Source organism: Triturus cristatus, chromosome 3_2, assembly GCF_964204655.1.
Source record: "Triturus cristatus chromosome 3_2, aTriCri1.1, whole genome shotgun sequence".
In the NCBI taxonomy this organism is placed as follows: domain Eukaryota; kingdom Metazoa; phylum Chordata; class Amphibia; order Caudata; family Salamandridae; genus Triturus; species Triturus cristatus.
The window spans coordinates 144,189,096-144,205,039 of record NC_140584.1 but is presented as its reverse complement, the minus strand read 5'-3'; positions in this window follow the sequence as shown (position 1 = coordinate 144,205,039).

Sequence of the window (15,944 nt, the reverse complement as noted above, 5' to 3'; positions counted from 1 at the left end):
CTCTGTTTCTGTCTTCGGACGTCTAGGGCACAGCTACAGTGGAGTTCCTGGGATTAGCAGGCGAGTATTTAGATGCCGCCCTCCCATTCCTCCACGCTTGGTTTTGTTTCCGGTTCCTGCCCCAGAAGGATTTCGCCGCCAGCATTTGCCAGCATCACATTGTTTTTGCTCTTGCTCCTCCTCGGATCCCTGGCGATATTTCATGGACTAATCCTTTCTGCCTTTCTGCCTTGGAGATACCACTATGTTCAGGGGGATACTCTGTCCTTCCTTGGATCTTGGTCATTTGCGTTTAGCGGGATCATTGTATTTCCTCCCGTCTTTGGATTTGGATTCCTGTGTTTTTTCAGCACTTTTTTTTGTTATACCCATTTGCCTCATTTTGTGATTCATGGTTCTGTTTCCGAGGCATTGTAATTCTCCTATATTAATGAAGGATCCCTTCGTTGGAAGTGCACTAAGTGCCTTTTTTTGCCACCTTGGCATTTTTCCGTAATTTTCCCACAACATCGCTCCCTGTCAGCCAGTGCCTTAAATACAATAGATTACTTCGCTCTTCTGGGACAAAGACTGCTATGGACTACGATTCATATATTGAAGGGTGAGCAAAGATAAGAGCAATTTTCCACATACTTGTTTATTTAGTGACAATAAAAGGTTTTTCTTTTTGTGTTTTCTAATTCATGCTATTAAACCTTTCTTTTTCCTTTTCCTTTCCAAGATACTTGTGCCTACTTGGGTCCTACCATATCTCAGAGAGAGTGAGACATCCAGGAGTGGATTACACTGTTTCCTCTTTTCCCTTGTTTTCCTACCTGCCCCAGGTGTGTTTTCCGCTCATGTCTTTATACTTTCGGGCATGAATAGATAAATCACAGGGTGAGGAACTGGACATTCTTCGTTCCTGCAGCACCTGATTTTCATTTGAGTGGGGGCGGACATCATGTTGCCAGTCAATGCTAGGTTTGTTTGAGAAGAGCCCAAAACTTCAGGATTTCTCCTTTTTGAGTCAGAAGAGTGCCCTCTGATTCCAGCTAAGGGTCCAGGATCAGGGGAACCTCCTCTTGTGGATTGGGGACTAACTTTTGCAGAGGGCAAAAGGGCTCAGGCACTTCCAGTTGCTGGTCCTGTTGCAGGTCCAGGAAGTAGGTCAGCTGGGTAGCTGCAGGGAGGCCTCTGGAGCTTGCTATGTCCTTGTAGCTTAGAACAGTCAGCTGACACTTGAAATCACTTAGACTGGGATGAAGGTAGCAGGTTCAGTCTTCCTTCTCAGCAAGCAGTTCAGGCCTTAAGCAGCAGGGCATCCTTCTACTGTAGTATCCACAGGTCCAGGAGTATACTAAAGCGTGGGTCTGAGGGTCTCTTTATTATACATGGTACCAACTTTGAAGGGGGAGAAGCTTCTGGAGTTCTCCCCCTACAATGGTGCCTGGAATTCCCGGCCTCCCTGCCCTGATCTCAGTCTGCCTGGGGCCACAATAGGCTAGCGAGAAGTCCTTTGTCAGCGTGCTGAGGAAGTCCCATTGAAGTGAAAATGTGGTAGGTGGCAGCTCCGGCCCCATATCCTGCCAACACCTTGTGCACCATTGTGATACTGTCTGGAACACAATGGCCAACTGTCAACTATAATTAGTCATGTGACACAGGAAAAGGCTGCAGGAACCAAATGGTTAGGGCAAGAAAATGCCAACATGCTAAAAGTGGTATTTTGAGAACTGTGACTTAAATTTGACTCTACCATTAAAGAGGTTTTTAAATTAAATTCCTCCACCCAAGATGATATTACTACCTTCTTCCACACTAAAGTTATTGCTTGCCCAATGTTATCCTATGGGAGAGGTACATCTTGCAGTGGTGAAAAACAAATTTAGGAGACTTTCACTACACGGACATGTAAAACTTAAAAGTCCATGTCCAACATTTTAAATACAGCGCACCCTTCCATAAGGCCTGTTTAAGGCCTAGCCTAGAGATGTCTTATATGTATTAAAAAGGAAGCTTTAGTCCTGGCAAAACATATATTTTGCCAAGTCAAAATAGCAGTTTAAAACTGTTCCCACAGGCTACAATGGCATGTCTGGTACATGTTTTAAAAGAGTACTTAAGTGGGTGGCGCAATCAGTGCTGATGTAACACTTGTAGCATTTAATTTACAATCCCTGGGTACCTGTTGTACCACTTTATTTATTTATTTATTTGAAAAGTTTTATATAGTGCTGGCTAGACACGGAGGTATCATAGCGCTTTAAATGAGGAAGAACATTGTTTCAGAACATAGCTACCTAGTTGCATCAGTTGCTGGAGCGTAGTTACATGAGTTACATGAGTTACAAAAGCATAGCATAGGCATAAGGATAAACAAAGCTCAGGGGGAGAGAAATTCAGGGGAGAGAGGAAGGCAATAGGGGAGGTAGGCAGAGAATGAAGGAGGGAAGCAGTGGGGAAGGGGTAGGAGACACAGCGTGAAGATGAGGAAGTAGCAGTGTCTGACATCCGGCTGGGTAAGTGGCGGCTCCCAGCGGTAAAGGGATCATTCCCAGTCCTCCGTTCTGTGTGATTCCCTTGTTGCGGTGGACTCTCTCAGCGGGGTCTCTTAGACTCCAGGGCATAAATATTGGATCCCTCCCCAACAAGGGGAGAGGAGTGCTTTGGCCACAGGCACACTCTGAAGAATGAAGGAGGGAAGAGGTGTGGGAGGGGGTAGGAAACCCAGCCGAAACACAATGTCCGACGTCCGGCTGGGTAGGAGATGGCTCCCAGTGGTAAGGGGATCTTTCCCAGTCCTCCTATGTGTGACTCCCTTGACGCTTTGGACTCTCGCAGAGGGGTCTCTGAGACTCCAGGGCATAAATGCTGGATCCATCCCCAACAAGGGGAGTAGGAGTGCTTTGGCCAAGGGCACACTTATGGAGGCCATTTTAGGGACAGACGGGCTGGTAGAGAAAACGCTCACTGTAGAAGGGGAAATGCGAGTTGGGTCATTGGTTCAAGAGCCTGGGAGACTGCTGCCCCTATGCAACCAATGTTGATGGTAGTAGGTGAAGATCAGTAAATTGATATGTGTTGGGCGCCAATTTTGATCTACACTGTAGCAGCTAAAGAGCCAGATGGGGATATGCTTGAGGTCTGGTCAAGATCCGATTTTTGTCCAAGAGTAGTAGCTCATCGAGGAAAAGGAGCACTGTAGCGGCCATCATGGGGTCAGGCAAGAGGCTCTGCCCCAGGGGTTCCATTTGGCCAATCCCCATTTTTATCTTTTCCCTTAGTATTCTCAGGGGCCCCTAGGGTAGTCTCCTCGCTTCATCAAGTGTCTCCAGGATTGCCACAGTGTTGCCTCAGCATTGTGGGGGAGTCCAACCCTAGTGGTGCTGCATTTGCATAAGAGGCCAGTCCAGTGATCTAGGCCTCTTCACAAATGTGCTGCGGAACAATTGTGTAAGGGCAAGGGCCTGGGGGTGCATTTGATAATGAGATGCACTAACTTAATTGATCCACAATTTTGTATTAGATGCAGAGTTGCCCCTTCTTAAATGCGCCGCAGTCCTGGAGGTTTAGGTGAGAGAGAGTGCTCGAAATAAATTCCCATAAATTAAAATTGAAACAGCCGTTGAACCAAGAGGATTACCAGGTTTCAGTCCGCAGTTAGACTGAAAGGACAGCCCCAAATGTGCCCATGCTAAGATGACGACTGCTAAGGTTCACTCATTTCTCCTTCTATTTCTATGAGGAAAGACAGGTGAGGACTTCTTCTGTCTCTGGTATTTAGTAGTGGAAGCTTTAAAATGGCTGCTCATGGTCAGGGAAAGACAAAAGAAAAGAAAAGAAAATGGTGCCCATCCGGATGGTCCTACAATGAATTATCACAAAAGGCACCAATTTATATTAGCTGCCTCCAAGTATATTAAGCAACTCAATTTACCAGCACCAAGTCATTATGCCAGATGTCCTCTGGGCCAGGCTGTTAACCAATCAGTCTTCAGAGGGAACAAGACCACCAGGGAATCCCAACCAGACTCCGGTCGCAAACAATGAATGTCTCACAATGTCAACAGTTTCAGCGAAGCAATGTGGGCAAAGTCATGGTGCAGATCACACCAATTATCTAGAGGATCAGGAGAGATGTCCTATGGAGCGCGCTCAGTCCGTTACTGCGAGCGAATCTTTGACTATTGAGTGAGGTGGCTTGAGGTTAACAACCTTCACTGCTAGGCCTTTTCCCCCCCTGTGCGCAGCCTTTTTTTGGCTATTTGGGGTAGTGCGCGCTTAGGCCCCTGTAACTTTTTGACCACATAAGGTATCCACGCCAAAGTTTGCGTCCTTTTCTTCCAACATCATGGGGATTGTAAAGGTACCCAGGGTTTGTGGATTCCCCTGGAGGGGTCCCAGAAATTAGCCAAAATACAGCTAAATTTTGTTTTTTTTGGGAAAAATGGGAAAAAAGGGCTGCAAATTAAAGCGTCGGGGTTTTTCCCTGAAAATGGTATCAAAAAAGGGTTTCTGAGGCTGACATCACCATTTTCCCAGCTTTTAGGGAATGACAGACTTTTGTCAGAAAACCAACATTTTTTACACAGCTTTGTCATTTTTCTGGGACAACCTCCTTCCAGTTAATGGTAGAAATGGGTATGAAAGCAATAATGGATCCTGGAAAGCTATACATTTTAGAAAAGTAGATAACATTCTGAATTCAGCAAGGGGTAATTTGTGTAGATCTTTCAAGGTTTCTTTATAGAAACTAACAGTTAAATATAGGAAAAATTGAAATTTAGTTGCAAAAAAGAGCCTTTTGTGTCAATGTTTTCACCTGTAGCTTCTTCTAATTATGACAGCTCTTTGAAAACAATATACAGTTACATCCGCTGGACCTTCTGGTTGTGGGGATATATAGGACTTGTAGGTTCACTGTTAGACCTGGCATCTATGGCGTGGTTTCCCCTGACTTTTTGCCTCTACCCCCTGTATTTTTGACGCTGTGCTGGATTTCGTTTTTGCTGGTTTAGATGCTTTGGGCACTTTGCCACTGCTGATCGGTGTCAAAGTGCAAGTGCTCCCTGGGTAAATTGTTATATTGATTGGTTATCCATGATTGGTATATTTGTTTAACCTGGTATCCCCTAGTAAAGTGCACTGAGTGTGCCAGGGCTGGTGATTCAAATGCTACTAGTGGGCCTGCAGCACTGATTGTGCAACCCACAGGAGTAGCCCTAAAATGGTGTCACAGGCCTGCCACCGCAGTGCCTGGGTGCAGTTGCTAACTGCCATGCTGACCTGTCCAGTGTCCACATTGGCCAGGCCTAACCCTTCCCTTTCTGTACAAATTGGACACCCCTATGGAAGGCCCTAGGTACCCCCCTGGGCAGGGTGCAGAGTATGTGAAAGGTAGAGCATGTACTGGTGTAGGTGACATGCTCTGGTAGTGAATTACAGCCATTTTCGTTTTTCACTATTGAAAGGCTATCTTGCCCATAGGCTATAATGGGAAATGCTGAGTATAATGTTTACCTGCATATCTTCCCATAGGAGCAAGATAGAAAATTAAAGTTTAGTATGCCTGAACTCAGAATGATAAAATATGTCTTTTAGTGAAGTTGGTTTTAACATTCTGTGTTTGAAAATACCACTTTTAGAAAGTAGGTATTTTCTTGTCTAACCATTCAAACCTGCCTCTGCTAGGTTGTGTATTTCTTGTCTGGAGTTTGAGTGACAGGGGCTGGGGAATTCCAGGGGGCTGAGGAATTCCCGGAGACAGGGTGAGTCAGCACAGGGCTGAATATAGAGATCTCCATGTAGATGGGTGGGAGGAGTTGCACCTGGGACCTGAATAGGACTGTGTCTTCCCCCCACAGTGTTGGCTCCACCCCCTGTGGTGCATCTGATGTCTCTGCCCTGCACTGTGAAAGGAGAGAAGGAATCATGTCAACAAAGTGCTCCAGGGCTGTGCTTTCCCCCCACAATGCTGGCTCTACCTCCTGTGGGGCGTCTGATGTTTCTGACCTGCACTGTGAAAGGAAAGAAGGAGTCATGTAAACAGAGTGCTCCAGAACTGGTTTGGACTGGGCAAAGGCCCCTCTGCCCTCAGAGGACAAAGGATTTGGGGGTATAAATATTGTGACCCTGATCCCAAGAAATTAGATCATCCTGGAATCAAGAAGGAACCTCTGCCAAGGAGAAAGCTGGAAGACTGAAGAAGAAGGACTGACCTGCTGTAAGGCTGACTTGCAGTTGCTTTGCTGCCAAGGAGAGGGGAAGGACTTTGTTGTATGCTGTGTCCCCTGGCTTGAAGGAATCTCCAAGGGCCTGAGTAGAGCTGGCCTCCTGTTAAGAAGTCCCAGGAACAAAAGGACTTCACCCCCAGCTTCCCCCTGAACTCTGCTGTGTGAGTTCTGTCCTTCCTAGAGTGCTTGAACCAATTGTGGGGCCTCTGGAAGTTGTGCCTGCTGCTGGGAAGCTGACCAAGAGAAAAGAAGTGAAAGATCTGAAACTTTTTCACGCACCGCCGGCTTAGTGAGAAAATTTCCATCGCCACGAAGATCGTCGCAGTGCCTGTCGCCGCTGCAACGTCAACGCCATGTTCATCCGCAGAGCGCATCGCCCCAGAGCGGGAAGATTCCCGTCGCTGCGAATATCATCGCAGAGCCTGCCGCAGCTGAGTGAGATCGTCGCACCGCTCGCTAGCGGGCTGCATTTCGTCACTGCGAACATCGTCGCAGAGCCATCGAAGATCGTCGTACCGCTCGTTAGCGGGCCGTATTTCGTCGCATCGTGCCTTTACGCCTTGGAATCCATACAAGTATCGCCTCACTCCCCATACAGACCGGATTCGTCGCACATGCCTGCTGCGTGCAGCGGGGTTGACGCATCGCATCCCCAGGGTCTCAGGACTGACGCTGTTGCTTTTTTTTCGACGCCTGAGCGCCGCTAGGAACTTTTATCGCATCACCAGGCACTGATGGCTAAAATCGACGCTAATGTGGATTATTTTGTCGCTAAGCTAAGAACTCTTTTGAAACCATATTCTTGAACTGTGTATGTTGGATTTTTGTCGTTTTGGTCTTGTGTAGTTTATATAAAAGTACTTTATTTATCTACACTGGTGTAGAGTTCATTTGTATTGTTTTCACTGTGTTACTGTGAGTGTTGGTACAAATACTTTACACATTGACTTTGATAAGCCTGTCTGCTCGTGGCAAGCTACCAAGGGGGTGAGCAGAGGTTATCTAAAGAGTGTATCCCCCTTACCCTGACTAGAAGTAAGGGTCCCTATTTGACAGGGGTACCTACCTCTGCCAACTAGAGACCCCCAGATCTAACATTCACCAAGAACCCGACAAACCCAGAGTCAAAAACTGAGCAGCAATTTGCAATGGCTTTTTATTATGTACCGGATATATAGCAATTATTGTGGGAAAATGTATACATGGAAAAATCAGTATGAAAGACACCTATGTATTTCTGAAATCGGAACAAATCATAGAGTTTAGAAACAGTAGATATTTGCACATTTTCGAAATTGGGAATACTCATACTAGCTTGAGAATTATCGGTCATTTTTCAAAATGACTTCTTTTTACACAATGTCTTTCATTTGGAAGGCAGAAATGCATTGTAAGACAATAGGTAATAACAGTTGCTATACAAATCTGAATTACCCTCAGTCTCCCGATAAAAATGGTACCTCACTTGTGTGGGTAGGCATAGTGCCCACGACAGGAAATGGCTCAAAACCCAACGTGAACACACCACATTTTCACAATGAAAAATTACCCTTTTTTTGCAAAGTAACTAGCTTTCATTTTTTAACCCTACCTCTGCCGGCACCTAGGAAAAAGTAGCAACACTATACATTTTTGACAACTAGACACCCAGGGAAATCCAGGATGGGGTTACTTGACTGCCTCCCACCAGGTTCTGTTACCCAGAATCCCTTGCAAACCTTAAAAATTGTCAAAAAACCCACATTTTGCCCACATTTCTGTGGTGGAAAGTTATGGAATCTGCGTGGATCCACAAATTTCCACCCACCCCGTGTTCCCCAAAGTCTTGCGAGAAAAATGGTGCCTCACTTGTGTGGGCCGGCCTAGTGCCCGCGACAGGAAATGGCGCAAAACACAACGTGGACACACCTCAATTTCGCAGTGAAAAATAACCCTTTTTTGGCAAAGTGCCTAGCTGTAGTTTTTGAACCCTAGCTCTGCCGGCACCGAGGGAAACCTAGCAAACCTATACATTTTTTAAAACTAGACAAGCAGGGGAATCCAGGATGGGGTGACTTGACTGCCTCCCACCAGGTTCTGTTACCCAGAATCCCTTGCAAACCTAAAAAATTGTCAAAAAAACACATTTTACCCACATTTCTGTGGTGGAAAGTTCTGGAATCTGCGTGGATGAACACATTTCCACACACCCTGCATTCCCCAAAGTCTTCCGACAAAAATGGTACCTCACTTGTGTGGGTCGGCCTAGTGCCCGCAACAGGAAACGGCACAAAACGCAACGTGGTCACACTTCAATTTCGCAGTGAAAAATGACCCTTTTTTTGGCAAAGTGTCTAGCTGTAGTTTTTGAACCCTAGCTCTGCTGACACCTAGGCAAACCTAGCAAAATTATACATTTCTGAAAACTAGACAAACAGGGGAATCCAGGATGGTGTGACTTGACTGCCTTTCACCAGGTTCTGTTACCCAGATTTCCTTGCAAACCTAAACAATTGTAAAAAAAACAGATTTTCCCCACATTTCTGTGGTGGAAAGTTCTGGAATCTGCGTGGACCAACAAATTTCCACCCATGCGCGTTCCCCAAAATCTTTCGAGAAAAATGGTACCTCACATGTGTGGGTCGGCCTAGTGCCCGCGACAGGAAACGGCTCAAAACGCAAAGTGGACACACCTCAATTTTGCATTGAAAAATGACCCTTTTTTGGCAAAGTGCCTAGCTGTAGTTTTTGAACCATAGCTCTGCTGGCACCTAGGGAAACCTAGCAAACCTTTACATTTCTGAAAAGTAGACACCCAGGGGAATCCAGGATGGGGTGACTTGACTGCCTCCTACCAGGTTCTGTTACCCAGAATCCCTTGCAAACATAAAAATTGTCAAAAAAACCTCATTTTTCCCACATTTCTGTGGTGGAAAGTTCTGGAATCTGCGTGGATCCATAAATTTCCACCCACCCCGCGTTCCCCAACGTCTTCCGAGAAAAATTGTACTTCACTTGTGTGGGTCAGCCTAGTGCCCACGACAGGAAACTGTGCAAAACACCAGGGGGGGCAGGAAGACTAATAATGCCAAAATAATTATGGGGGAGCAAAGGCCTTCGCCCAAGGGGCTGCTCCCCCCTCCCTGGTGCCTAGTGAGTGGATCCCTAGGGAGGGATCCACTAGGGAGGGGTACCATTGGAAAGGGGAGATTCTCCCCTTTCCAACGATACCTCTCCTGAGTTTCTACGTGCTCAGGGAGCTGAGATAGCCCCCTGAGCATGTAGAAACTGTAACTGAAATGAGCCTCTTGGCTCATTTCGGTTTCACTGAAATGACGTCAGCGCGACGTGCGCGCCGATCGTCATTTCAGGGAAACCAGGGGAGGGCCTCGGCAGCTAGGAAAACTCTTCCCCTGCTCCTGAGTCTCTTTTAGCATAAAGGAAATCCCTCTGGTGCCTGCACCAGAGGGATTTACAGGTCGATGTTTCATGACGAGCTGGATTCGTCATGAGCACACGCCCACTGTGTTCCATTGTGGAAATATGGATTTTTCTGGTCAGTTATGTCCCCTATCTTGGACCCCAACGGTTCTATGTGCATGTTACAAGTACATGTATGTTCCCTCCAGTTCCAGTTATGAAGACGCAAACACATGTGCGTCCACCGTCAACATGTCCTCTGTCAGATCCGCCATGAATAGGCCGGATATTCCATTCCTAAGTACGAAAGGCCACCGCCTTTATATGGTTCACTTATGCCATTTTACAGTCCAGGCAAGTAGGCCCTGATTCTGTCATCGAACTCTTCTTGCCTTCTGCCTCTGAAAACTCCAGCCTGAGCCTGCATCTGTGACCATGAACTTTGTCTCATTCTCTGCGCGGCTCACGAAGCCTGACATCAGCCTATTCTCTGCCAAGAACTGTATTTCACCTTCGAGTTATCTGCTTCCCCCTCAGCCAATGCATTCCTGCCTAGTAGTTTAAGTAAACATTCTTCCAGCTACCGAGCAAAGGGCTCGGCTTCTCTGTCCTCATGCAAGTAATTCATAGTCCTGTTACCATGGAATATTCTTACCCCCTCGCATTTAGTGTAGACACTTAGACGCTTGTACACGCACGCACAGTCAGTATAGAATAGATTCTGTCCGAGAGTCCTTCTTTTGTGGATAACATAGTTCTTTAAACATAGGATGTTAGATATGATTTGGGATTAGGTTGACTTGACCCCCCAGACTTTTCGTCTCCACATGTAGAGCTAAATGTCAAGTCCCCTTCACCCCCTAGTTGCACGTCAATCACACGTCATGCTGCTGCGCGCGCATCTATGCCAAGTATTATCTTATAGATCCACCTATATATGACATCATAACCAATTATGTTCCTTTTTACTCCTTATTACACCCATTTTCGGTTACGCATATGAATCGTCATTTTCCTTATCAATTGTTACGCCTACTGCATTCGCTTCATTGTAATGTATGTTCTATAAAAGTCATTTCTTGTCAATAATTTATGTACTTCACTTCCTGAACCTCCGTGGTGATGGAACTTGGAGCAACCGATTATAATCGTTCATTGGAATAAAGGTCATTCCGAACCTCTGATACCACGGATTCTGCCTCTCATTTTACTGAGCTATTTTATTATGTTTCCGTATCAAATTAAGTCCCGGTAAAGGAATTTTATTTACCACATGAATGGCGCCCGAACAGGGACCCTTTCTCATCTCACGCGCCGGCGGTGAGTTGCAGGCCCGGTCTCCTGCCACAGCTGGACGGACAATTACGCGTACCAGCAGGATTTCCTGTGTCTCCCTCCGGTCAAGCGGGGGCGACTGAGGCTGCGATCAACACCCAGACGAGGCGGTGAGAAGTGCGAAGTATCCCGACCAGAGCCTAGCTGAGAGAGCAAGATCCGAGGTATACAGAGGCCCACCAGTTCGAAGTTGAGTCCAGTTTCCGACGAGTCGAGTCGAGTCCAGTCCGGTCCAAGTCCAGTTTCCGAGGCCTTCCGTTTCCGAAGCTACCCGGTGAGTACCATTGCTGGGGAGGCATTCCTGACGTGCACCTAGGTTGTGCCGGTCAAGACGGGTTTGGGTACACAAATCCGGTCTGCACTGTTTTAGCAGTGTATATGTACTGTTTAGCAGTATATCAAGTATTCCGAAGTATATAGTTATTGTCAAAGAATTATGCTTGGTGATTAGTTATGCAGACGATCATCATTGTTGGTTATTTTAAAGGTTAAAAAATGTTTAATGTTTAATGTTTAATGTGTTAAACGTCCTGCATATTGTGGTATGAATGGTTGTTCATTATTGTGCTTTTGTACTAAGTGTGTTCAAGATTAAGTATCAGATCAGTTCTCAATATGCCGCTTTTTTCGAAATTAAGACAGATCACTACAAGAAAAGGGGTACTCGAAGAAGCCGTTCCTATTCCTCCTAGGGACACTCCAGGGTACTTCATGTATCACAAACATGGCTTAGACGCTATATTATTTCTTGATTTATGGGTAGACTACACCAAGGAATTACCAGAAAGTCAGAGGTGGCCCACAGCAGGAACCTGGGATGCAGAGTGCATCATGAAAGTAGAAGAAGAGTTATGGAAAAGGAAAGTCAGACAGTCACAGAAAGATGCCGTTGAGTTATGGCGTAAAGAATCTCATAGACGTACAGAAAAAGCACGTAGACAGGAGGAGAAGAGTAAAGAGAATTCCAATAAAGTTCGAGAAAATTTATTAATTGAGGAAGGTATCCGAGTGAAATCAGAACAAGTAGACAGACAAAGAAATGCCCTTATGAATGGTATGTATCCCCTTCTGGCCGAAGGATTACCTAAGGCTACTCCAGAGTTACCGAAAGACTTGCCACCCCCATTATTCCCAATAAAAGTACATCCTAAGGGGCATCCTAGAACCGCAGAAGATGTTTTTCTGTCCTCATATTTAGATGACGCAGCTCCCGAGTATGCAAATTCCGCCCCACATAGACCGCCTGTCAGGGAGGTTCAACGCCAAGATCCGGTACCCGTATCTCTACAGCAACGAGTTCCGGCAAGCACATCTGTTTCTACATCTGTCCCTGCAGATACTTCTATAGCTGTGTCCACACCTATAGTTGCTGTATCACGTTCAACGAATCCTTTCACGCCCGATACCCCAGACGGGGCTACGGGAGGTGCTACCAATATCTTTTCTACGCCACCCAGAATAAATAAACTTACTTTTCAAGAGTCAGCACATTCACGTACACCCAAACTCATAAATGCCCGTACGCTTAAGGAACTTCTGATAGATTGTAGATATGACCCTGTGCCCGGAAAAGAGGACGAAATGACCCTAGCATCATTACGTATCAGACGAGCCGCAGTGTATTTAGGGAAATTACCAGGAATGACTGCGCATCTAGATAAAATATACCATTTTGTCCAAACAGGGCGAGATCCAGAATGTATTAACAGAGCTATGGAATACCAGAAAGTGGAAATACAGGGGGAACTGTTACGTTTCCTCATAAATTGTGTGATCAGAAATGAAGACCGACCAGGGGTAGACCCGGAAGCAATGCAAATTCTTACCAGATGGAGCCAGAATATATCAGAAGGTAGACATGATAAACAAAATTGTATAATAGCCATGTGCCGAAAGATCCGTAAAGAAATAGAACGCCTACACGAAGAAAGATTAGCGGTAGACGAGTGCGAACAAAACGAGGAAGAAGGATCAGGACTGCCCACAGGACAGTCAGACACTATAGCCTATGTAGGTAGAGGAAGATCTTGTAATAGTAATAGATGTCTTATTGACCCGATACGCCCGATATGTCCAGACAATAACAGGGGTTTCCCAACACCCATAGTCCATATAAGGTCTAACGAGCATTCGTTCCAAGCCGCCGACAAACTACTCCGAGAACGAAGGGGTTATCATTTTCTCGATTCTATGGATGAACAAGAATTAGCCAGGTCAGCTGTCCATTGGGTTGACAGTCCCGGAAAATATAGTGATGATACAGTAGCACGCGCATTTTTGAATCTCACCCCAGATGAACAGCGTTTAGCTGGGATTTATATGATTCAACAACTCATTATACTATATCAGAGTCAGCATTCGGACCCTGGTCCCTTACCTGATATATTGACTGAATTGCTTATGAATAGATGGAGAGGTTCAGGTACTAAATTAATTAAAGAAATTCTAGAATCAAGAAAGCAGTATATTCTTTTTGTATGTTCAGACCGTGTCTCATTGCCCATCAAGGAAAGAACCACGTATTACATGGATAGACAGAATCCCTTACGAGAAGTGCACCCAATAAAGGGCGAGGACAACGAGTTTAAGCGCGTATTTGTATATACGCCCATATCAAAAATAGAATTGTTAGAAATGAAGAAAGTGGTACCCAGTCATGACAAAGATCCAGCGGGTTTTCACCGAGAAATTAAAGACATGTTACTCATGGGAGAGTATACCTATCCCGACATTATGACAATATTAAAGGTATTGATGCCTGCTGGCATTTATGAGAAACTCAGGGAAAAAGAGTGGGAGGTAGGAGACCAAAAGATAGAATGGTCAGTATTAGAAGCAGAAGAAAAGGCCCGAACTGCAGGAGCAGGACTTGGGGATAAAACTAAAGCACTACCAGGTTTATTAGTACAGGTACTGCCACGTTTATTAACTACGAAAAAGGAAGATTGGGGTACAATTTCAGCCTGTAAACAGAAGCAAGATGAAGACACTAGTGATTACTATGCCCGATTTGAAAAATGTTTTGGTATAAATAGTGGCCTAAAACCAAGTAGCGAATCATACCCACATCTGTTTGTAACAAAATTAGTAGAAAATGCCCTGCCCCAAGTAAAGAATAGAGTATTAAAATTCGAGAGTACCTGGCAAGGTAACACTCCATCACAAATGTTACAAATGTTACAGTACCATCACAATAGAATTAGAGAAGAACAAGAACAAGAACACAGACGCATGAAAGACACAAAAATGAAAATGTTAGTTTCTCAGACAGTCCCAGCTGAAGGACATAAAAAGGGTATGACACATTCCGGTGATTCAGCCGGACCTGTAAAAGGGACATGCAATTATTGTAAAAAGCCAGGTCATTACGTACACGATTGTCCAGTTTTGAAACATAATATCGCCATAGGTAAAACACAAGAAAGACCACGGCCACCTAGACAGGACCAGAATGAACAAGGAGCCCCGCAGCATGCACAGTCCATGCCAGCTCCACCACAGTCTGTACAGTTTGTGCCAGCTGCACCAGCGCTGCCCGCTGCTGCCACACACACCACGACACGACAACTGTACCAGACCGCACAGTACGACTATCCTGATTATCAACGATACGCATGAACCAGCCTAGAGAGGGAAGTTGACTTACCCCTTATCGAGATCCCTGTAGATCAAGAAGGACCTTATGTACATAGTGAATTATTAGGCCAAGACAGAAAATTTTTACTCGATACAGGGGCAAGTCGAACAACCATAAAACGTAGTGAAGTTCCAGGGGCACCCCTCTCAGGCTCACAGAATATTTCCCTTGGTTTTTCAGGAAAACCTATTGTTAATGAAGTGTCACAACCTCTTCCACTTACGATAGGACCTTTGACCCGAACTACAGATTTATTGCTTACTAAATCATGTCCAGAAAATCTGTTAGGAATAAAAACACTGAAAGCTCTAGGAGCTATAATATGTTGTTCTCCGGAAGGAGTAAGGTTGTTTTTACGTGACTTTAAAGGTCATTATGTGTCTAGAGACATGGATCCCCGACTGCAGACTTTACCTACACATCTATGGGCACAAGGCCCTACTGATGTTGGATGCATGAATATTACACCATATCGAGTCACATTAAAGGCAGGAGTAGTACTACCACGAATGCGACAATACAAGTTACCACCAGATGCTGTAGTGGCTTTACTACAAATCATTGACGAGCTCATTACCCAAGGAGTAGTTGTAGAAACAGACTCCAATGTATGTAATTCACCGATAATTCCGATTCTTAAACGAACAGATCCGAAGGCCCCGCCAGTATATCGATTGGTTATTGATCTGCGCGAATTAAACAAATGCATTGTGCCACAATTCCCTGTGGTCCCCGATATCTCATCATTACTGACAGCCATTGATTCCGAAGCAACATTCTTTACTGTAATTGATCTCAAGAATGCCTTTTTCAGCGTCCCAATAGATCCGGAAAGCCAATATTTGTTCGGATTTAGTTTAAATGGACGTAGCTTTAAATTCTCACGCGCACCTCAAGGATTTACAGAAAGCCCCAGCATCTATAGCCAAGCACTGAAACGAGAACTTGACAGTATCCACATGCCAGTTAACACTGCCTTGCTTCAATACGTCGATGATCTGTTGATCACCGCGAGAAGTGAACCCGAATGTGAGAAAGCATCACTGACAGTTTTACAATTTCTAGCTGAAAAGGGACACAAGGTGTCCCCTTCTAAGCTGCAATTCTGTGTCCAGCGAGTTATTTATCTTGGACACTCGCTGTCCAAGGAGGGAAGGCAGCTTACACCCGACCGCATTCAGTTAATAGCTAACATGCCAATACCCGAGACACAAAAGGAGGTGCGGGCTTTCATAGGCCTCACTTCATACTGTAGACAGTGGATCCCTCAGTACGCATTTTTAGCAAAACCACTCATTCAGTTGACAACACAGGAGGCAGCCACATCGACTGTTCTCCCTTGGACTCAGGAACATACA